Source organism: Acipenser ruthenus, chromosome 32 (genome assembly GCF_902713425.1).
Source record: "Acipenser ruthenus chromosome 32, fAciRut3.2 maternal haplotype, whole genome shotgun sequence".
Classification (NCBI taxonomy): Eukaryota; Metazoa; Chordata; class Actinopteri; order Acipenseriformes; family Acipenseridae; genus Acipenser; species Acipenser ruthenus.
Window position 1 is genome coordinate 8,112,023 of NC_081220.1, and position 22,978 is coordinate 8,135,000.

At 44.7% G+C, this 22,978-nt stretch overlaps 3 non-coding genes across 3 annotated transcripts; all 3 read left to right on the forward strand.

Moving 5' to 3' along the window:
* Nucleotides 1-596: 596 nt before the first annotated feature.
* Nucleotides 597-668, forward strand: trnae-uuc (transfer RNA glutamic acid (anticodon UUC)). The gene has a single exon. It is a non-coding gene; the product is annotated as a tRNA-Glu (tRNA).
* Nucleotides 669-1,068: 400 nt separating this feature from the next.
* trnaw-cca (transfer RNA tryptophan (anticodon CCA)) lies at nucleotides 1,069-1,140 on the forward strand. The gene has a single exon. It is a non-coding gene; the product is annotated as a tRNA-Trp (tRNA).
* Nucleotides 1,141-9,909: 8,769 nt separating this feature from the next.
* On the forward strand, nucleotides 9,910-9,981 carry trnae-uuc (transfer RNA glutamic acid (anticodon UUC)). Its single transcript has one exon. It is a non-coding gene; the product is annotated as a tRNA-Glu (tRNA).
* The last annotated feature ends 12,997 nt before the right edge of the window (nucleotides 9,982-22,978 follow it).

A 22,978-nucleotide genomic window follows, 5' to 3' on the forward strand; every position in this document is an offset into this window, starting at 1 on the left:
CTCTCGTCGAAATATTTGCTATTTAATTAAAAAAATGTTTTGAATTTGCAAATGGCAGACATTAGGACAATCTGAATTGCTCATATCAAGCTGCGATGTAGCCTATGAGAATCGCTGGTACCATTAAAGGGGAATTAGCTCAAATGGTAGAGCGCTCGCTTAGCATGCGAGAAGTAGCGGGATCGATGCCCGCATTCTCCAAAGAGTTTTAACGTATCTGCGTATTTAGTCCCAACGCATTATGGAGATAAATACAAAGTGTGACAATTGTTTGTAAAAGAGACGCCCGCCCTACATGTGTATTTTAAAGCACAGTCTCCTAATTTGTAATATTCACTAGACTGATAAAATTGCAGTGCGCCGTCCATCGTATGTCTTCCGAGAAGCACAAAGGGAGATTATTTATTTATTTATTTATTTATTTATTTATTTATTAGCAATTAAAGAGTTTGTGTTAATTGAGAATAAAAATAAATGGCTTGAAGTTTGCTTTCATTTGTAACGTGTTTATAATGAAATATCGGTTCTTGTGTTTTTACCAATCATTGTACTGTATACTAGCTACTGTTGCATGTCCATGAGTTTGTTCCTCAGCTTCCCATATGGTCTAGCGGTTAGGATTCCTGGTTTTCACCCAGGCGGCCCGGGTTCGACTCCCGGTATGGGAACGTTCTTGTTATTGTCATTTTGTTACAGAACTGTGGTCATGTGTAATGTGTCTTCAATATGATAATAAAGCTACAGTTACTCGAAATATATATATTATATATATACAGAATGATGCAAATGTATTTGACTCTATTCACATTCCCATCGCGTGGAACCATCGCAGTTTGTTTTTAAATTATATTAATCCCTGGTCAAGACAAAGTCTCTCTGGGGTGGGACGATCATTAGAATGCGGATGTAAGGTCTCCGGTCCCATCATAGAAGCAATATAGTTTATTCACAAATAAATACCTACACATTTATTTATGTTTCTTTTTTTGGGTAAATTAACACATTATTGCATTCTGTCACGTCACGCTGTGCACTCTAGGATTGCATAACAAGCATGCACTACGCCAGGACTTCGTGGCGCAACGGTAGCGCGTCTGACTCCAGATCAGAAGGTTGCGTGTTCAAATCACGTCGAGGTCAAAGCCGTCTTTATTTCTATTCCACTATATTTCATTTTTTAACGTGCCTGGATTTGAATGTCTCCGGACTTTTATTTATACAATTTATTGATTATATAGCGACAAACAAATTTCAATCAAGTTCCAGTCTCTCTGCCATTATCTTGCGCTGCTGTGTTTGGTCAGGTAAAAAGGGCGTGACCAGAGCGGTATGGGCAATCCCGTTAGGTAGCTTGCATGTCAATCTCTCCTTCTTTTCTATTTATACACCCAGCACTGCTTCCGCCCTTCGTCTGTGTTTGTTTTTGGTCTGTGTTTGTTTTTTTGTTGTTCGCTCTTTTCACTGCAGGTCATTTCTCTGCTCAGCGCTGGTAGACAGTATCAGCTATTTACCTACCTGCTCAGGTGATTCTTTTCATCATTCAGCTTTTGTATTTTTCAGCAGGAGCTCCATCGTTAGTCTTTTCTGCTCCCTCCAGTCTCCAGCGCAGCTACAGCGCCGTTCAAAGCGCAGCGTCATTCTCAGCTTGCTCTGCGTTTTCATCAGAAAGACTGTTCCGACATCACCGCTGCACTGCAACTCTTTCACAAAGGTGCCTCACAGACCATGGTTACCATGGCAACGCCTCATCGAGTGACTACTGGGAGTGGTAAGTTGCCATGGCGACCAGGCAGCTTTAACAGGCAATGCGAGCCTGTGCCTCACTACTGCAATCTTCTGGCTCCTGCTGCTGCGCTTTTGCAACATGAGAGCTTCAACTCGCCGAATTATGACATCTAAATACTGCAGGCTCCTCTTCTAGACCTACGTTAACTTACTTATATCATCACTAACTGTTCTAAAGCAAACGTTTTATCCATAGACAAGGATTTTAATCGCAATAACCAAATATATGCTACCCTGCTTCACTGAAGCCAATAGTTTCAATTCCAATCGCAACCTCGAGATGGCAGCATAACACCACAAACTACATAATTTAAACTGATTTGCTATCGCTGCGAATCTCGCACACTCCAAACTTTCTATCAATTCCTGCAGTTCGTTGTCTTTCCGAGGGATTCTCATTCCCCTCCTGCCTCAACCTCTTTTGCTTCATATATTAACTTGATTATTTCAAATCAAAACCCCTCCCTTCGAGGATCTGGTCATGAAGCCATGCTTATCAGCTTTCTGAGATGTTAAGAATCCACTGTCACATTAATTTTCCAGCTTCCTTGCATCAGGCCATTCCTGCAACCTTCTTGCTCCCGGATTTGCACTTCCTCATTTGCCCCCAACTTCATCAAGGCACTTAATACAACTTTCAAAGTCCATTTCATTCAATTTGAGCTTCCAGGCACATACGGAAACTATGTCCTACGATTATCAACATTTCAGTCAAGAGTCCTCCAACACCGCAACAGACAATACACTCTTAGACTGCTCCTGATCAAATCAATAGGTTTTGCAGCAGCCTCCGAGCAACGCATTCTCATCCTCTCAGGTTCTGCAGAGGCCTCAGATCTACGCATTCTTCATCTCTGCCCAAAGGCAGACCCATCTCCGACATCATCTTAAACGCCTTAACTCTCAAATACCAATTTCCACTGCATTCAGCAGCTCTCTGCTCTCTATAGCAGGCCACTGCACACTACTGACAGCATTCCATCGTTTCTCTGTTTCTGTCTGTCCTAAACGGAGGGGGTTCTCTGTTTTTGTCTCTCCTAAACGGACCCGAGACACATTTCCTAAGCTCTCCACGCTGCCCAGCTGACAGCTTAGCTGCCTGAGGATGCCGCACTGAGTTGCGAAGGATCTGTCCTTTTGTCCTGTTGGTCCCCTTCCTGTCTCTTGTTCCACTAAATGCCCAGCAGCCAGAGGATGCTGCCTGACCCGTCGGGAGCGAGTGTCAGATTGTTGTATGTTATGTGTTTAAACTTTGCTCTTTCTCTCTCACTTTTACGTCACCCCTCTCAAGCCCTCGTAGGCAACCAGTGAAATGTGAGGTGATGTGAATAGAGTCAAATACATTGCATCATTCTGCAGTAACATTGCAGCAGTAACTGTTGGTTTATCATCATAATGAAAACACATTACACATGACCACAGTTCTGTAACAAAATGACAATAACAAAGACATTCCCATACCGGGAGTCAAACCCAGGCCACCTAGGTGAAATCCAGGAATCCTAACCGCTAGACCATATGGGAAGCTGATTAATGAGCTCCTGGACATGCAACAGTAGCTAGTATACAGTACAATGATGGTAAAAAACTACTAATTCATTACAAACACGTTACAAATTAAAGCAAACTTCAAGCCATTTATATTTATTCTCAATTAACACAAACTCTTCAATTGCTAAAAAATATAAAAAATCTCCCTTTGTGCTTCTCGCAAGGCATACGATGGAGGGCGCACTGCAGTTTTTCAGTCTGCGGGAATATTACAAATTAGCAGACTGCTTTAAAATACACATGTAGGGCGGGCGACTCTGTTACAAAGAATTGTCACACTGTATGTATCTCCATAATGCGTTGGGACTAAATACGCAGATATATTAAAACTATTTGGAGAATGCGGGCATCGATCCCGCTACTTCTCGCATGCGAAGCGAGCGCTCTACCATTTGAGCTAATTCCCCTCGAATTATGCCAGTGATTCTCATAGGCTACATCGCAGCTTGATATGAGCAAATCAGATTGTCAGATTTTTGGCAATGTAGTCTGCCATTTGCAAATTCAAAAAATAAATGGATTAACTAAATAGCAAATATTTCGACTAGAGGTATGTTTTCAATTTCTTCAAAAAGTAGTCTCAGCTCGTTGATTCAGTCGCTTTAAAATCCACCTCTGTGTCCCAATGCAGCAGCACTGTGTGCTGTGGCTCGAGCTTGTTTGACGAGGCAGAAATTAAAATGGTATTGAGTGCTGACAAGAGTTTGGTATCAGCTGTTGATTTCCTTGAAAATCTTTTATAATAAAATGAACACATTTATTCATTTTAAAAATAAGTAAAAGTCAACTGTCAGAAGTGAGATTTGCACCCACGCCTCCATTTGGAAACCAAAAAACACAATTCTTTACAAAGTCCTTGCTTGTGCTAGAGTGCTGCAGCAAGTTAGTTCCCTTTCAAGTCGAAAATAACCATCAAGGTATGGGACATTGCCTTCAGGCAGTAGGGATTGGCTGAGCTTTATGTCAAAGCTGCCGATAGGCCTCCGCGCAAGCTGCCGTGTAAGCCCACCCCCCTGGGAGCTTACTATACGCAGCGCGCGGAGAGTCACTTCCTCTTTTGCCTTCAGCATCAGTAGCGGTAGGACTTAGAGCTATTTAACTGATTGTACTCACTAAAGCTTAGGCTTGAGTAGATGGTTTATCCCCTTCTCCGAGTTTATTTCAGTTATACTCTCCGGAGTTATTATTGTTTATTATTATTGTTATTGTATTATTATTTAGGATTATATATTGTTTAACATTATATATTCCTTTTCGCTTTGCTTCGGCATCGTGTTCTTCGTGGTCTCCATCTTTCCTCTGTTCTTAATTATTATTGTGTGGGTTTTTTGTATATATATATTTTGTATATATATTTATATTTTATTGTATATATATATATTGTTATATATATTGTATATTGTGTGTTCGGACGCGTGTTGCGTTGGCCTTGGCCCACGCGCATTTTGCATCCTCGGTCTAGCTTAGGCTAGACCGTGTGTGTGTGCGGGTAGTCTGCTCTGCAGTGTTCCCCCCCGCGGCGCGTTCCCTCCACGTGGTATTGCACTACACTCCCTTACCTTCTGCAGCGTCCACAAAAAAAATAAAAAAAAATCCCTTCAATATACAGAGGAAGACAACCACCAACGTGCAAAATCCCCAGCACCTTTCAGGTAGGTATTGCACAGCATCAGACACTGTACCAGCACTTTGCGTCTCCGCTTGGCGGGTCAGCTGACGCTTAGGCGTCTGTGCTAGCGTTCCACGCTCGGTACTCGCGCTTCGGCGCTCGAGCTCCGGCGCTTTTGGTGTCAGCGCTTGTGCGCTTGGTGCAGCGCTTCGGCGCTTTGTGCAGCGCTTCTGAGCTTGGTGCTTAGTGCTTCTGCACTTGGTGCTCGGTGCTCGACGCTCGGCGCTCGACGCTCGACGCTCGACGCTCGACGCTCGGTGCTCGACGCTTCGGCGCTCGACGCTCGACGCTTCGACGCCTCGACGCGCGCACCTTCGACGCTCGACGCACGCACCTCGGTGCTCGACGCTTCGGCACTCGGTGCTCGACGTACGCACCCTCGATGCTCGACGCACGCACCTCGGCGCTCAACGCGGCGGCGCTTGACGCACGCACTTCAGGTGCTCGACGCTTGGTGTCCGACGCTTAGGCGTCCGACGCGCGCACCTCGGCGTTTGACGCGACAGTGCTCGACGCACACTCTTTGGTGCTTGACGTCAATACTAGACGCTTCGGCGTTCTACTATGTCTGGGTTCCACCGTTGCGTGACCTGTCAGGCCAAGTTGCCTGCCAGCGACCCTCATGAAGACTGCGTCGCATGCTTGGGGCCGGACCATGCCGCATCTGCCCTGGTAGATTGGGCATACTGCCAGCTATGTGCAGGGTTTCAGACACGCACCCTTCGCCAGAGAGCGAGGAAGGCAGTTGGAGGTCGTTCCCCATCCTTGGGCTCGTCCCACACCGTCTCGGCCCCACCGTCATCGATCGTGTCGCTGCCGGCGACGTCTCAGCTCCCTCTGAGCCCATCTTCCCAGCTTACAGCTGGTCAGAGATCTCCAGCCAGGCGTGCTCGGGAACGTTCCCGTTAGTCCCTCCTCTCGCGGGGCATGCCCCCGTCGGGAGTCTCGATCCAGGTCTCGATCGCCTTGCCGGAGAAGGCACTCTCGCTCCCCTCGGAGGGGTAGGCGTTACCAGGACACATCTGGGGTGGCTGAGCTCACCTCCAAGATGTCACAATTTATGGAGCTCATGATGGGACAACAATCCCTCCTTATGACCCTAGCAAATGTGGCGCCTCGGGCCCCAGAGCTAGTAACCGGACCCAGCACTAGTCAGCTGACGGTTCCTCCACCAGTGCCCCAGGAAGTAGAGTGGGACGCCGATGCTGTCTCAAGGGACGCATCTGATGCAGACCCGCTCTTTGAAGACACAGAGCCTGAGGTGGCATCCCAGCACTCTGGGCAGGACGACCCTGAAGTGCTGGATACTAATGACCCTATCTGGTCAGTGGTGGAGAGGGCAGCCCGTCACTGAGGCGTGGACTGGCCTGCGTCAGAGCCAACACGACGCTCTTTATTTGAGTTGCCATCGGCTCCGCCGCTTCAGTCCAGGATGCTCCCGGCGTTCCCGGATTTTATTAAGGAGGTGCAGTCCACCTGGGGAGCCCCGGCCTCCGCCCCGGCGACTTCTCGCAAGGCTTCGGCTTTTACCATGCACGGGGCGAGCGAAGCTGGATTAGCGTCCTTTCCGCCAGTGGGCGCCGCGTTCGCCGTGCTAGTAAAGGCGCCGACATTATCGGGGCTGGCTAAGGACCCTTCCTGCCCTAAAAGGCAGTGTAGGATTACGGAGGCCCACCTAAAAAAGGGTTATGCCGCGGCTACAGAGGCAGTTAGACTGTCTAACGTGGCCAGCCTCCTGACAGTCTACCAGGCGGCGCTGATTCGCGACCTGCCTGAGTCCCCATCCGTCGGACTTAGAACCGAGCTGGGTGCAGTTGCACAGCTTTTGGTTAAGCTGGCTCAGCTGAATGCGCGAGCACAGGGCAGGAGCATTGCTTCCCTTGTAGTGGCAAGGAGGCAGCTCTGGCTCTCACAGGCCAGGGTACAGGAGCCTGATAAGGCCCCGTTGCTAGATGCTCCTATATCCCCGGGGCACACGTTTGGCCCAGCGGTGGAGGAGATGCTGCAACGCTCCGTCAAGGTGCGTGAGGCGTCGCAGCAGTTGGCTAAGATGTGGCCAAGCAAGCCTTTCCAGCCAAGGCGGCCGCAGGAGCGCCAATGGCGCAGGGCGCCGCCGCAGCAGCAAGCGCACTCACAGGGCAGTAAAACCGCCCCTTTGGGGGTTACAGCACGCAGCCAACCCGCGTTTGCAAGACCGCAGCGCGGAGGGTGGCGCCCCAGAGGAGGTAGCAGACCACGCCCTCGTGGCTCTGGTCAGGCCCCTCGTGAGCGAGCGCAGCCTAAGCAGCCCTGAGAAACCCTGGCAGCCATTAACCCACCCCTACACTGTTCCACAGCTTCTGTTCTGGCAACAATGCACCAACGACATCTGGGTGCGCAAGACTATACTCACCGGGTACAAGCTTCAATTCCGGTTAAACCCCCCCCCCTTCAGGGGAGTGGTGGTAACTGCAGTGAAGGACTCGGTTCAGTCCTCAGCTCTAAATGCAGAAATACAGGCATTGCTCAAGAAGCGTGCCATTCAACTAGTAGACCCTGCTCTGACCGACCAGGGGTTCTACTCCAAGTACTTCCTAGTGCCAAAAAAGGACGGCGGGCTCCGCCCTATTTTAGATCTGCGACTACTGAACAAATACCTACGGGTGTTGTCGTTCAAGATGCTTACGCACAGGCACATTGTCCAGTCTGTCCGGCAGGGCGACTGGTTTACCACCGTAGACCTCACAGATGCATACTTTCACGTTCCCATCTGTCCGGGTCACAGGAAGTACCTACGTTTCGCATTTCAGAGCAGGGTCTACGAGTTTTGTGTCCTGCCATTCGGCCTGTCTCTAGCTCCTCGAACCTTTTTGAAGTGTATGGACGCCATTTTAGCCCCCTTGCGGGCTCAAGGCATCCGACTGCTGAACTATCTGGACGACTGGCTCGTCTGCGCGCAGTCAAAGGAGCAGTTGGCACAGCACACAGTGATGGTTACAGACCATCTTCAGCGGCTAGGTCTGAAGGTCAATTCAGAAAAGAGCCGCCTCGTGCCGAGCCAACAGACCGAATTCTTGGGTCTGCATCTGGACTCTGTGTCCATGGAAGCGACCCTGTCGACACAAAGAGTTGCCTCACTGGAGCGGTGTCTCTCCCTATTCAGGTTGAGAGAAACAGTCAGCATGGAGCTGTGTCAGTGCATGCTGGGGTTGATGGCTGCCGCCTCGCAAGCCCTTCCTTTGGGCTTACTACACCAGAGACCTCTGCAGGCCTGGTTCAATGCCTTCGCGTTGCATCCGCGGAGAGACAAACACCACAGGTTGAGGGTATCCCGAACCTGCTGGGAAGCACTGCGCTGGTGGAAAGTTCCGTCGAACATCCGCCAGGGCGTACGCTTGGGTCCCATCTTCCGAAGGGAGGTTATTACGACCGACGCTTCCAACCAAGGTTGGGGAGCAGTCTGGAACGGGTCGGGGACTCGCGGAGTGTGGTCAGGACCCTGGAGGTCGGCCCACATCAATGCTCTGGAACTCAGAGCGGTGGACCTCGCCCTTCGGCACTTCTTGCCAGTGCTTCTAGGCAAGCACGTGTTAGTGCGGTCAGACAACACCACGGTAGTGGCGTATATCAACCGCCAGGGCGGCTTGCGGTCCCCCGGTCTTCACCGGTTGGTAACACGGCTGTTGCTTTGGGCTCAACCGCGTTTAGCCTCTCTGCGGGCGGTTCACCTACCGGGCAGAGTCAATTACGCAGCGGATCTCCTGTCCAGAGCAGGTCCTCTTGCAGGCAAATGGCGTCTTCACCCTCGGGTGGTAGAGCGCATTTGGGACTGGTTCGGCACAGCGCAAGTCGATCTCTTCGCTTCGCGAGAGACCACGCACTGCCCCCTATGGTTCTCGGTGAAGGACCTCGACAGCCCCATAGGAGTCGATGCACTGGCTCACAAATGGCCGCCAGGGCTCCTGTACGCATTTCCACCGATTCCGATGCTCCCCGCCTTCTTGGAGAAGGTCAGGGTAGAGCAAGCGACAGTGATCCTGATCGGTCCTCGGTGGCCTCGGAGGATATGGTTCCTGAGGGAGCTCCTTCTGCGAGCGGACCTGTTGTCCCAAGCCCAAGGAGGGCTATGGCACCCGAACCCCAAGCTCATGCAGCTATGGGCTTGGCCCCTGAGCGGGAGCGCCTGTCAGCCTTAGGGCTTTTCGACGGCGGTTATATCCACCATTCAGAGTGCGAGAGCGCCCTCTACTCGGTCGCAATATGCGCATAAGTGGCAATTGTTTCAGAGTTGGTGTCTGGCTGAGGGCCATGACCCGGTCTCCTGCCCTATGGCAGTGATATTACAGTTTCTGCAGAAGCTGTTAGATGAGGGTAAGTCTCCCTCTACACTCAGTTTTTGCTCATATCAAGCTGCGATGTAGCCTATGAGAATCACTGGCATAATTCGAGGGGAATTAGCTCAAATGGTAGAGCGCTCGCTTTGCATGCGAGAAGTAGCGGGATCGATGCCCGCATTCTCCAAATAGTTTTAACGTATCTGCGTATTTAGTCCCAACGCATTATGGAGATAAATACAAAGTGTGACAATTCTTTGTAACAGAGACGCCCGCCCTACATGTGTATTTTAAAGCACAGTCTCCTAATATGTAATATGAAAAACTGCAGTGCGCCGTCCATCTTATGTCTTCCGAGAAGCACAAAGGGAGATTATTTATTTATTTATTTATTTATTTATTTATTTATTTATTTATTTATTTATTTATTAGCAATTAAAGAGTTTGTGTTAATTGAGAATAAAAATAAATGGCTTGAAGTTTGCTTTCATTTGTAACGTGTTTATAATGAAATATCGGTTCTTGTGTTTTTAACAATCATTGTACTGTATACTAGCTACTATTGCATATCCATGATTTTGTTCCTCAGCTTCCCATATGGTCTAGCGGTTAGGATTCCTGGTTTTCACCCAGGCGGCCCGTGTTCGACTCCCGGTATGGGAACGTTCTTGTTATTGTCGTTTTGTTACAGAACTGTGGTAATGTGTAATGTGTCTTCAATATGATAATAAAGCTACAGTTACTCGAATATATATATATATGTATATATATATATATATATATATATATATATATATATATATATATACAGAATGATGCAAATGTATTTGACTCTATTCACATTCCCATCGCGTGGAACCATCGCAGTTTGTTTTTAAATTATATTAATCCCTGGTCAAGACAAAGTCTCTCTGGGGTGGGACGATCATTACAATGCGGATGTAAGGTCTCCGGTCCCATCATAGAAACAAGATAGTTTATTCACAAATAAATACCTACACATTTATTTATGTTTCTTTTTTTGGGTAAATTAACACATTATTGCATTCTGTCATGTCACGCTGTGCACTCTAGGATTGCATAACAAGCATGCAGTACGACAGGACTTCATGGCACAACGGTAGCGCGTCTGATTCCAGATCAGAAGGTTGCGTGTTCAAATCACGTCGAGGTCAAAGCCGTCTTTATTTCTATTCCACTGTATTTCATTTTTTAACGTGCCTGGATTTGAATGTTTCCGGACATTTATTTATACAATTTATTGATTATATAGCGACAAACAAATTTCAATCAAGTTCCAGTCTCTCTGCCATTATCTTGCGCTGCTGTGTTTGGTCAGGTAAAAAGGGTGTGACCAGAGCGGTATGGGCAATCCCGTTAGGTAGCTTGCATGTCAATCTCTCCTTCTTTTCTATTTATACACCCAGCACTGCTTCCGCCCTTCGTCTGTGTTTGTTTTTGGTCTGTGTTTGTTTTTTTGTTGTTCGCTCCTTTCACTGCAGGTCATTTCTCTGCTCAGCGCTGGTAGACAGTATCAGCTATTTTCCTACCTGCTCAGGTGATTCTTTTCATCATTCAGCTTTTGTATTTTTCAGCAGGAGCTCCATCGTTAGTCTTTTCTGCTCCCTCCAGTCTCCAGCGCAGCTACAGCGCCGTTCAAAGCGCAGCGTCATTCTCAGCTTGCTCTGCGTTTTCATCAGAAAGACTGTTCCGACGTCACCGCTGCACTGCAACTCTTTCACACCGGTGTCATGGCAAATTTTGCCCCCCTGCCAAATTTGTCCCCCCCTGAGTCATGTGACATGTCAGCGTTCTGTTGCTATGCGCGTCACTGCTTTTGCTCCACAGATCTTAACACTGACAGTTGGAGTTCGTTGGCGCCGTCATACAATTGTAAGCAAATCATTTTTCTTTTTACAGTACAAATTTGTAATACTGTGTTTTTTCCCCCTCAGAAAACTACATTTATCAATCGATATGGATCACTTGAGAGCGGTATATCGCTACCTCAGCACAGGTGAGTATCCTGAAAAAGCCACCAAAGAAGAGGAGAGGGGTATCAGAAAGAAAGCCAGTACATTCGTTTTGAAAGGTAAAAAAAATAAATAAATATCGAAAATTAATATTAATACATTATAAGTTATTGAAGCCGTCCTGTATTTTTGAAGATGTACATAGACATTTAAATAAATGATAAACGTGTGTGTGTTATTATTATGATTTCCATTACACGAGAGTAGATGTTAAAACTTCATGCTGATTTGAACTCGGCTCTCGCCAAGATAAGCACCAACTAAGACGTAGCTTTACAGTAAACTAATGTGATCCATATGCGTCTCCATCCATTTACGTTTCCATCCATATGATGATGTAGATATCCTTCTGTCTGGTGTTAATGGCTGAAGTGTAATGCTGGCTCCAGGGATCAGCTTATTTGCCTCCCTGGCGCATCAGCACACACAACGGCTGCGATGCTGGCTCCGGGGATCAACCAAAGTGCGGCCTCCCCAGCGCATCAGCATGACAACCGTCTGGATTGAGCTAAGTAGGGTACATCTCTGGGGTTTTCAAGTGGGCACCTTCCATCCTCAGTGTTTCGTCGACTAGCCCACGACACCTCAAGAGGGCTCGACGGTGATTCTGGCGTCCCAGCATCACCCCCCTCCGTCCCCCACTCAACTCAGCCCAGCTTACTTACCTGTCCCCAGCCAGAATCTTTCCGTCTCAACCACAGCCAGTTGCTGCTCCTCTCTGCTGCTTCAGATAAGTTCTTCACTGTGCGACGCAACTCTTGGCCACTGAATCCGACGTCTCTGAGAAACCGGGTTGTAGAGTGTGCCACAAATCCTCGACAACCCACTTCCACTGGGTAAACCCGAACTCTCCATCCTCGCTGTTCCGCTTCAGTGGCTAGTTGAGCATACCGCAGTTTCTTCCTCTCATACGCCTCATCTACAGCATCCTCCCATGGCACTGTTAACTCTACCAGGTGAACAAGGCGTGCTGATCCAGACCACAAGACAATATCTGGTCGAAGGTTAGTGGTGGCAATCTCAGGTGGAAAAATAAGCCGTTGACCAACATCTGCCAGCATATTCCAGTCTCTAGCAGCTTCCAGTTGTCCTGGGCGAGGATTGGTTTTAACACCTTTTCTTGGTGGTTGCTCTCCTGGGCGGAGGAATGTTGTCTTTTGTGTGTAATGTTTTGATGGAACAGGTGGCAACTTATTGGTCATGTTACGCTTGTCTTCCAATGCTAAGGCCAAACATTGCAGCACCTGGTCATGGCGCCAAGTAAACCGTCCTTGGCTAAGAGCCACCTTACATCCTGTCAAAATGTGCCTTAATGTTGCAGGTGTTGAACACAAAGGACATGAGGGATCCTCTCCTACCCAGAGGTTTAGGTTCTGTGGTGATGGGAGAACATCATATGTTGACCTGATGAGGAAACTGATCCTGCTCTGTTCCATTGACCATAGGTCTTGCCAGCCAATCTTGCGTTGTTCCACACTCTCCCATCTCATCCATTCTCCCTGTTTGGCCTGGGAAATGGCCTTTATACACCTCATCCTCTCCTCCTGCTTTTGCACCTCGTTGACTACCAGCTTCCTCCTTTGAGCTGGGGCCGCCTTGTGCCATGTAGGAGGAGTTGAACTGAAACCAAGACCCCCTCTTCCATGCTGAACTTGCCCCATGATATCACCAATTCGAAGGGCAGCCTTTGCATCTTCCACAGCTTTCTTTGCCGCCCACTTTCTTCCAGTTTTCAACACAGGTGCTGCCTCCCTTACGCATTTATCGCGTGACTCTACTAATGTCATTTCCAGTCTGACCTTGGCGCACTTAAACTCCTCGGTTAGAGCAGAGACTGGTAGCTGCAGTATTCCTTTACCATAAAGTCCCACTCTGCTGAGGCAGTGTGGAACTCCCAACCATTTCCTGATGTATGAACTGATTAAAGCTTCCAGCTTCTCTACTGTTGTCAAAGAAACCTCGTACACAGTCAGTGGCCACAGCAACCTCGGCAGTAGACCAAACTGAAAGCACCAGAGTTTTAGTTTACCTGGTAGAGCGCAGCTGTCTATGCTCTTCAACCCTTCCACTGCTTGTTGTCTAACTTCTCCCACACGAACTGTGTCCTTTAGATCCCCGTCGTACCATCTCCCAAGACTCTTCACTGGCTTCTCAGACACTGTTGGTATTGCCTCACCATTAATGAAGAATGTTTTAACTACTACTTTGCCTTTAATTATAGAGATGCTCCTTGATTTAGTGGGCTTGAATTGCATTCGTGCCCATTCAATGTTATTGGTTAATTTGCCCAATAATCGATTAGTGCAGGCTACTGTTGTAGTCATGGTTGTCATGTCATCCATGTATGCTCGAATTGGTGGTAGTCGCATTCCAGAAGCCAAGCGCTCTCCTCCTACTACCCATTTTGATGCCCTAATGATTACTTCCATTGCCATGGTAAAAGCCAGTGGAGAAATGGTGCATCCTGCCATTATTCCAACCTCTAGGCATTGCCATGTAGTGCTGAATTCTGAAGTCGAAAAACTGAATTGCAAATCTCCAAAATAGGCTTTCACTAAATTTGTTATTGTCATCGGTACACTGAAAAAATCAAATGCTGCCCAAAGTAGTTCATGTGGCACTGAACCATATGCATTAGCCAAATCCAGGAATGTCACATGGAGCTCCTTCCTCTCCTTTTTAGCTGATTGAATTTGTTGCCAGATCACATTGATGTGTTCTAAGCAACCTGGGAAACCTGGAATGCCTGCTTTTTGTATTGAAGTGTCAATGAAGCAGTTCTTTAATAGGTAAGCTGACAATCTCTGAGCAATAATGCTGAAGAAAATCTTGCCTTCTACGTTTAATAGGGAAATGGGACGAAACTGACTGATGCTTGTAGAATCTTTTTCTTTAGGTATAAAGACTCCACCTGCTCGGCGCCATGCTCTTGGTACAACCTGTTTTTCCCATGCCACTTTCATCAATTTCCACAGAATTCGTAGAACTCCTGAAGCACTCTTGTACACTCTGTACGGAACTCCATTAGGCCCTGGAGATGATGAAGCCCTTGCTTTTTTCACAGCTTGCTCTATTTCTTTCCACTTAGGTGCACAGTCCTCCATTTGGTATTCTGGTGGATTGATAGGTGGGATGTCTGACGGAATTGACATAGGCTCCTGCCTTTTTGAATCTGTATGTGTTTCCTCCAAATATCTCTCCAGCTCAACCTTAGATGCTTTTAGTGTGCCATTCTTCTCACTGGTGAATAACTTCTTTACAAATTTGAATGGGTCTTTATAAAAGTTACCTCTCGCACGCTCCTTCTTTTGTAGCGTTTCCGTAGGCGCTCAGCTCTGCGCAATGTTGCAAGCTTATCTTTTATGACCCTTTGTAAGAGATTGAGTCCCTCCTTCTGACTTTGTTCTGCTCTTCTCCATTGGTTCCTCAGCTGTCTCCTTTCTCTAACTAAGCGTTCAATCTCCTGCTGCCGTCTAGACTTTCCAGGAATAGTTTGTACTTTTTCCTTCCTTTTTTCAACTCCAAACCTCTCACTTCCATATGCGTAGATGATGTCCCCAAATTTATCCAGCTTCTTTTCAACTGTTCCACTTAATCTTTCCAATGCAACGCAGAGATCTGTGTTTACTGTGTCCCATGCAGTTTTCTCACAAGCTCTTGGCCATTTAACTCCAGGCTTGTGCCCGTTGAGGTTCTTTTCTCTCTTATGCTGGTTTGTCTGACCGGGTTCACAAGGATCATTAGGTTCATCACTAACTGTGTCCATGCAAGTCCTCCTCACATCTATGACAGGGGTGCTGATATCCTGCGAACTGTGGTTTGCTTCCTGTCGCTGGATTTCATTCGACTGACTTGACTGACTTCGTAAGAAGTATTGATCAATGCGAGGCCCTTGTCCCTTCTCCCTCAAGCATTTCATTCTCCCTTGATGAATCTTCAAACCCCTGACCATTGTCGCCTTGCTCCAGCCGCAGACACAAACCTGGAGTTCCATGTCTTTGTTAACTGCAGATCTTGAACTAGTCTTTTGTGAAGTACTCTCCATACTCATATCCGTTTCCGTTCCTAAGTCGTTAACCGTGTTGTCCAACGTTGAGTCATCTTCCGCCCCCGCTCTCGCAGACTCTAGGGGTATTTTTCTCTTTAATTTCTTAGAAGCCTTGGGCGGGTGTCTCCAGCATCCTGTAAACACAGAGCTGGATACTGCCGACAAGGGTAGCTAACCCTTACCAGCCCCAATGGGGTCTCTTTCCTCCTGTCAGCTGTCTCTCCAGGCTGTCACAAGGTCTTTCCCTTGTTGCCAGCTGCACTATTCACAGCAGTCACTGGACGTATCCAGATCTTCAGGATTTCCATTACACGAGAGTAGATGTTAAAACTTCATGCTGATTTGAACTCGGCTCTCGCCAAGATAAGCACCAACTAAGACGTAGCTTTACAGTAAACTAATGTGATCCATATGCGTCTCCATCCATTTACGTTTCCATCCATATGATGATGTAGATATCCTTCTGTCTGGTGTTAATGGCTGAAGTGTAATGCTGGCTCCAGGGATCAGCTTATTTGCCTCCCTGGCGCATCAGCACACACAACGGCTGCGATGCTGGCTCCGGGGATCAACCAAAGTGCGGCCTCCCCAGCGCATCAGCATGACAACCATCTGGATTGAGCTAAGTAGGGTACATCTCTGGGGTTTTCAAGTGGGCACCTTCCATCCTCAGTGTTTCGTCGACTAGCCCACGACACCTCAAGAGGGCTCGACGGTGATTCTGGCGTCCCAGCATCACCCCCCTCCATCCCCCACTCAACTCAGCCCAGCTTACTTACCTGTCCCCAGCCAGAATCTTTCCGTCTCAACCACAGCCAGTTGCTGCTCCTCTCTGCTGCTTCAGATAAGTTCTTCACTGTGCGACGCAACTCTTGGCCACTGAATCCGACGTCTCTGAGAAACCGGGTTGTAGAGTGTGCCACAAATCCTCGACAACCCACTTCCACTGGGTAAACCCGAACTCTCCATCCTCGCTGTTCCGCTTCAGTGGCTAGTTGAGCATACCGCAGTTTCTTCCTCTCATACGCCTCATCTACAGCATCCTCCCATGGCACTGTTAACTCTACCAGGTGAACAAGGCGTGCTGATCCAGACCACAAGACAATATCTGGTCGAAGGTTAGTGGTGGCAATCTCAGGTGGAAAAATAAGCCGTTGACCAACATCTGCCAGCATATTCCAGTCTCTAGCAGCTTCCAGTTGTCCTGGGCGAGGATTGGTTTTAACACCTTTTCTTGGTGGTTGCTCTCCTGGGCGGAGGAATGTTGTCTTTTGTGTGTAATGTTTTGATGGAACAGGTGGCAACTTATTGGTCATGTTACGCTTGTCTTCCAATGCTAAGGCCAAACATTGCAGCACCTGGTCATGGCGCCAAGTAAACCGTCCTTGGCTAAGAGCCACCTTACATCCTGTCAAAATGTGCCTTAATGTTGCAGGTGTTGAACACAAAGGACATGAGGGATCCTCTCCTACCCAGAGGTTTAGGTTCTGTGGTGATGGGAGAACATCATATGTTGACCTGATGAGGAAACTGATCCTGCTCTGTTCCATTGACCATAGGTCTTGCCAGCCAATCTTGCATATATATATATATATATATATATATATATATATATATATATATATATATATATATATATATATATATATATAATATGAAAGAAAAGGTTTAAAAGATTAAAATATCTCTATATATATAACTAGTAGCAGAAATGTGAGTACCAGAAAACAGAATTTGTATTAAAGAATACATATATATATATATATATATATATATATATATATATATATATATATATATATATATATATATATATAGAATGGAGAGTGTCTCTGTAGGGTTGTGACCAATGAAGAGGAGAAGACTGCCATTCTCAATGAAGTTCACGCAGGACACTTTGGGATCAAGAGAATGATGGGGAAAATCATTCAACGATTTTACTGGAAAGGGATTATAAAGGACGTGGAGCAATGGGTACTTTTTTATTTCTTAAAAACCTAATTTTTTTGCTTTTTGTCGCTTTTCCATTCATGATTTAAGTATTACTTGTTTCATCATTACTGTTTCCCTTAAGATCCTGAATTGTGAAGCATGCCAGAGATTTGAGAGGGTGAAGACTGTTGCCCCAGAACTGAAGCCATGGTACATGATCGGTGAGTATTACATAATTAAACTTTTATAGTGAGGTCAGACAAAGAATGGAAGAACATACATAATTTAAACACAGTCTGTAATATGTAGAAAACTAAGAGCTTAATCTGGTAACAAACTTTCTTGATAGCCAGTTAAACAGATTGTAAGCATGTGCTCACAAAACATCATTTGACAACAGGTTGCAGTTTACAGACTAATTAGAGCAAGTGTCACATTGTCACATGACATACATCTGTAATGTGATTAATGTGTCATCCACAGGGGGTGGAAATCTGCTATGTTTTGTACAGATAGGTGCATCAGGACAATTTCTAGTACAAAAAGATGCAACACCCATTGACAACAATGACTGACCAAAAAAAAAGGGTGCCCCATTTAAATGTGTTTGACTCTTTGGGAATTAATAATAACCATGATTTCCGTTCCCAGGTCGTATCACTGCTGCAGTACAGTGGAAAGTCAGTTTGGATCGTGTGGCCACATGTACAGCAGCAGCAGGGATGTAGTGACTGTGGACTGTTTACCATTGCAAACAGCCTCACACTCTGCATGGGTGAAGATCCAGGTAAGTTATGTTATGATCAAAAGCAAATGCGTGATCATCTTTTTTTTGTTTTGTAGCAGGATCTCTTACTCCTTTCCCAAGCTGTGAGAGAACTCCCCTCCCAGAGGTACATTTCTGTGATGTGGAGGTCTACTGCACATGCAGGAGACCATACAGTATTGGACTGGAGCTGATGGTGGAATGCGGGAGGTGTGGCAAATGGTTCCATGGCCAGTGTGAAGATCTACAGCCAGATGACCTCATAAGTATGGAGGAGTATATGTGCTCCATTTGCAGAGTTACACACATGGGTAAGCATGTAAGTAAAGGTGAAACAGATTTATTATTTTGTTTTTTACTATATGTTTTTTTGAACATTTTATACTAAGCATTCCAGCTTAGTATATTATACTAACACTAAAATTTGGTAATGCCTGTCAAACAACTTTACCATAATTTATAGCTATTTACATATGTACAGTAGGGCATTGTTAATAAGGCTAATTGTCTTCAGTGTTTATTTTTCATGAGCACACAACTACTTATTTTGAAGACTTTTTTTTTTCAGGAGACCTTGATTCTGTATTGAGACGTTTTTATTTGGAGAAATATTGCAGATGCTTTTGCACTTTCATTTTTAATTGGTATGGTAGTCTTAGTTTCTGAGCTACTGAATTATTGCCTGACTTGAGTATTTCCAGGGCAGAGATATCCAAAGTAAACTGGATGTCAGTTCTAACACCCACCTTGTTTAATGTAGTTATTGTGAACCAGCTGGGGGAGGGGTTGATTCACTGTATTGAAGTGAAATTGTGCCAAATAAGGTGGGTGTAACATGATATAAAAGTACAGTAAATGTAATTCTGAAGTAATAAACAACTTCACATTTTACATGTACATGTTTCAGACAGTACATGTAATGCTTAAATTTCAAATTCGATTTCCATTCCTATTAAATGATATTAGACAATTACATACTATACAAGTTAAGAGTATGAAATGTCATTTTTAGACAGGCAGCCTCTAAAGTCCTTCTTTTTTTGTGGGTTATGTGAGAAGGCATTTTAAAGTTCTGTTAAACCTGCTCCTAACACCCCACTCCATAGGTCAAGACCTTGACGTGGTGAGTGGGCTTTTTACCAAAGCTGACCTGCAGTATAGCTTTTTTTTTTTTTTTTTTTTCACCACTGCTTACGCATTAAGTCCTGGATAGCACTTTACAATGGAAATATGCAATCTGATCATGTACTGATCATGTTTTATTGTGAAGAATACAGAAAATAAAGTTTGTTACATTTTTCAACATCTTGTGCCTTTTTTGTGAATGTCTTTCTGGTTCTGACTACTACAACTGATACACAACTCACTAAATGATTGAGTTCAGATTTCTGCTCGCCATGCAGTGCTCTCAGTGGACAACTTGGATCTAGATTGACTTCTACTCTAGCATTTACACAAATCTGACATCCTCTATGCTTCATTAGTTAAGAGCCTGAATTATAGACACTAAAGTCAGGGAAATATGTAGTGGTTAACAATCACATTGCTTCTAGTTCCAAATTTGTACTTTTGAGTGTTCGAAGTTATGGAAGAAACATTCTTATTTTATAGCATATGATATAATTTGGCTTCATACATATTTAACAAATGCATATACAGTATTACTGATAACAAAGGAACAACAACCAATCTGCAGACCTGCTTTGAGAAATGACAGGCTCCATTCTAGGATGATGCCAATGATCTGACAAACACTGTAGGAAGTGGCAATACATACAATGAGGGTGTATTACTTCATTTTTTTTATGACAAGTTATATGGTTAAACTAAGAGAAATTTGTTTGCAGATTTATTGCAAGACCATGCATGAATAATGCTAAATATTAAACCTTTTGACCTGTTAATTCCTTTAATTTTTAACATTCCCTAAATATTTCTCACAATATACACTGAAGCTACTGTATAACATATATTAATCATACTGCCTTATTGGAGTAAATAACAATATTTGTTGATCACAAACTTATTGGCACATTTTCAATTAAAGTCTGTAAGTTAAGGTTAGTCTTAATTGAGTTAGTCACTATTAATCAATTAGAAACCGCTACTTATCAATTTAGCAATATTATTAAAAAAAACAAAAAAAAAAAACATTAGCTGTAAAACATGCACAGAAACTGAAGCAAAATAGTTTGTCCACTTAGCACAGCATGGTCAAAACAAAGGAGTTGGATCTAGATGTGAGAAAAGCACTTGTTACAGAAACTACTACAGCAGCAGGGGAATCGATAAAGTGTTGTGGATAAAAAAAAATCGTAATACAAAAATCCACAATAATCAAGAAGTATTTGAAGACTAATTCAACTGAAACGATGGAAAGAAGTGGACGTCCCAAGAAAATTACGACTATAGCATAAAGAATTGTTCGAGCAGCTCGCAAAAATCCACCATTAACAGCCAAGGATTTAAAGAAATATCTGGTATAGCAGTGTATGAAATAACTATACAAAGTCATCTAAACACAAAAGGCTTATACGCTACCTTAATGGTAACCAGATTTGACAACAATTCAAAAAAAAAAATAAAAAGAGTCTTGAATGATCTTTAGTTAAGGGTGTCAATAATTTTGTCTGCAACTGTATGTAATCATGACAACTCCCTGATTGTGATCCATAAGTATAGCAAGACTAAACATCAACATGACTACCCACAAATGTGTAGAAATTATTACCAGACTATACTTCTAACTTATTGTTTGTTATAAACATTTTGTTTATTTGAAAAGTTACAATTTTAATATAACGTTTGCGTTACAGTTGTGATCATTTAAGCTGTTCTACTTTATTATTATTATTTATTAGCATATATATGTAATTAAAAAATATTTAATGTATTTTATATTTACTGTAAAAGCTATTATGTAATCACGTGAAGAGCAATCAAATGCAATACAACCATTGATACAAAAAACATTGTTAAATATTAAAAATAAATCTAATAGTAATACGAATAAATGTAAAAAAACACGCAAACGTAATTTTGAGTAAGTAAAACAAAAGCAATCAAATTAAATACAACCATTTATGATACAAAAAACATTGATAAATATAAAAAAAATATATAATACGAATAAATGCCAATAAAAAAGCAAACGTAATATTAAGTAAGTAAAATGCCGAGATGTTTGACCCTATCCTCTCTTCGCATCGCGAAACTTAATCGTCACGTGACTCGTACGCTAATATGTCACATGACTCAGGGGGGGACAAATTTGGCAGGGGGGCGAAATTTGCCATGACACCGGTGCCTCACAGACCATGGTTACCACGGCAACGCCTCATCGAGTGACTACTGGGAGTGGTAAGTTGCCATGGCGACCAGGCAGCTTTAACAGGCAATGCGAGCCTGTGCCTCACTACTGCAATCTTCTGGCTCCTCCTGCTGCGCTTTTGCAACATGAGAGCTTCAACTCGCCGAATTATGACATCTAAATACTGCAGGCTCCTCTTCTAGACCTACGTTAACTTACTTATATCATCACTAACTGTTCTAAAGCAAACGTTTTATCCATAGACAAGGATTTTAATCGCAATAACCAAATATATGCTACCCTGCTTCACTGAAGCCAATAGTTTCAATTCCAATCGCAACCTCGAGATGGCAGCATAACACCACAAACTACATAATTTAAACTGATTTGCTATCGCTGCGAATCTCGCACTCTCCAAACTTTCTATCAATTCCTGCAGTTCGTTGTCTTTCCGAGGGATTCTCAGTCCCGTCCTGCCTCAACCTCTTTTGCTTCATATATTAACTTGATTATTTCAAATCAAAACCACTCCCTTCGAGGATCTGGTCATGAAGCCATGCTTATCTGCTTTCTGAGATGTTAAGAATCCACTGTCACATTAATTTTCCAGCTTCCTTGCATCAGGCCATTCCTGCAACCTTCTTGCTCCCGGATTTGCACTTCCTCATTTGCCCCCAACTTCATCAAGGCACTTAATACTTTGAAAGTCCATTTCATTCAATTTGAGCTTCCAGGCACATACGGAAACTATGTCCTACGATTATCAACATTTCAGTCAAGAGTCCTCCAACACCGCAATAGACAATACACTCTTAGACTGCTCCTGATCAAATCAATAGGTTTTGCAGCAGCCTCCGAGCAACGCATTCTCATCCTCTCAGGTTCTGCAGAGGCCTCAGATCTACGCATTCTTCATCTCTGCCCAAAGGCAGACCCATCTCCGACATCATCTTAAACGCCTTAACTCTCAAATACCAATTTCCACTGCATTCAGCAGCTCTTTGCTCTCTACAGCAGGCCACTGCACACTACTGACAGCATTCCATCGTTTCTCTGTTTCCGTCTGTCCAAAACGGAGGGGGTTCTCTGTTTTTGTCTCTCCTAAACGGACCCGAGACACAATTCCTAAGCTCTCCACGCTGCCCAGCTGACAGCTTAGCTGCCTGAGGATGCCGCACTGAGTTGTGAAGGATCTGTCCATTTGTCCTGTTGGTCCCCTTCCTGTCTCTTGTTCCACTAAATGATCAGCAGCCAGAGGATGCTGCCTGACCCGTCGGGAGCGAGTTTCAGATTGTTGTACGTTATGTGTTTAAAATTTGCTCTTTCTCTCTCACTTTTACGTCACCCCTCTCAAGCCCTCGTAGGCAACCAGTTAAATGTGAGGTGATGTGATTAGAGTCAAATGCATTGCATCATTCTGTGTGTATATATATATATATATATATATATATATATATATATATATATATATATATATATATATAATTTCAAGTAACTGTAGGTTTATCACCATAATGAAAACACATTACACATGACCACAGTTCTCTAACAAAATGACAATAACAAAGACG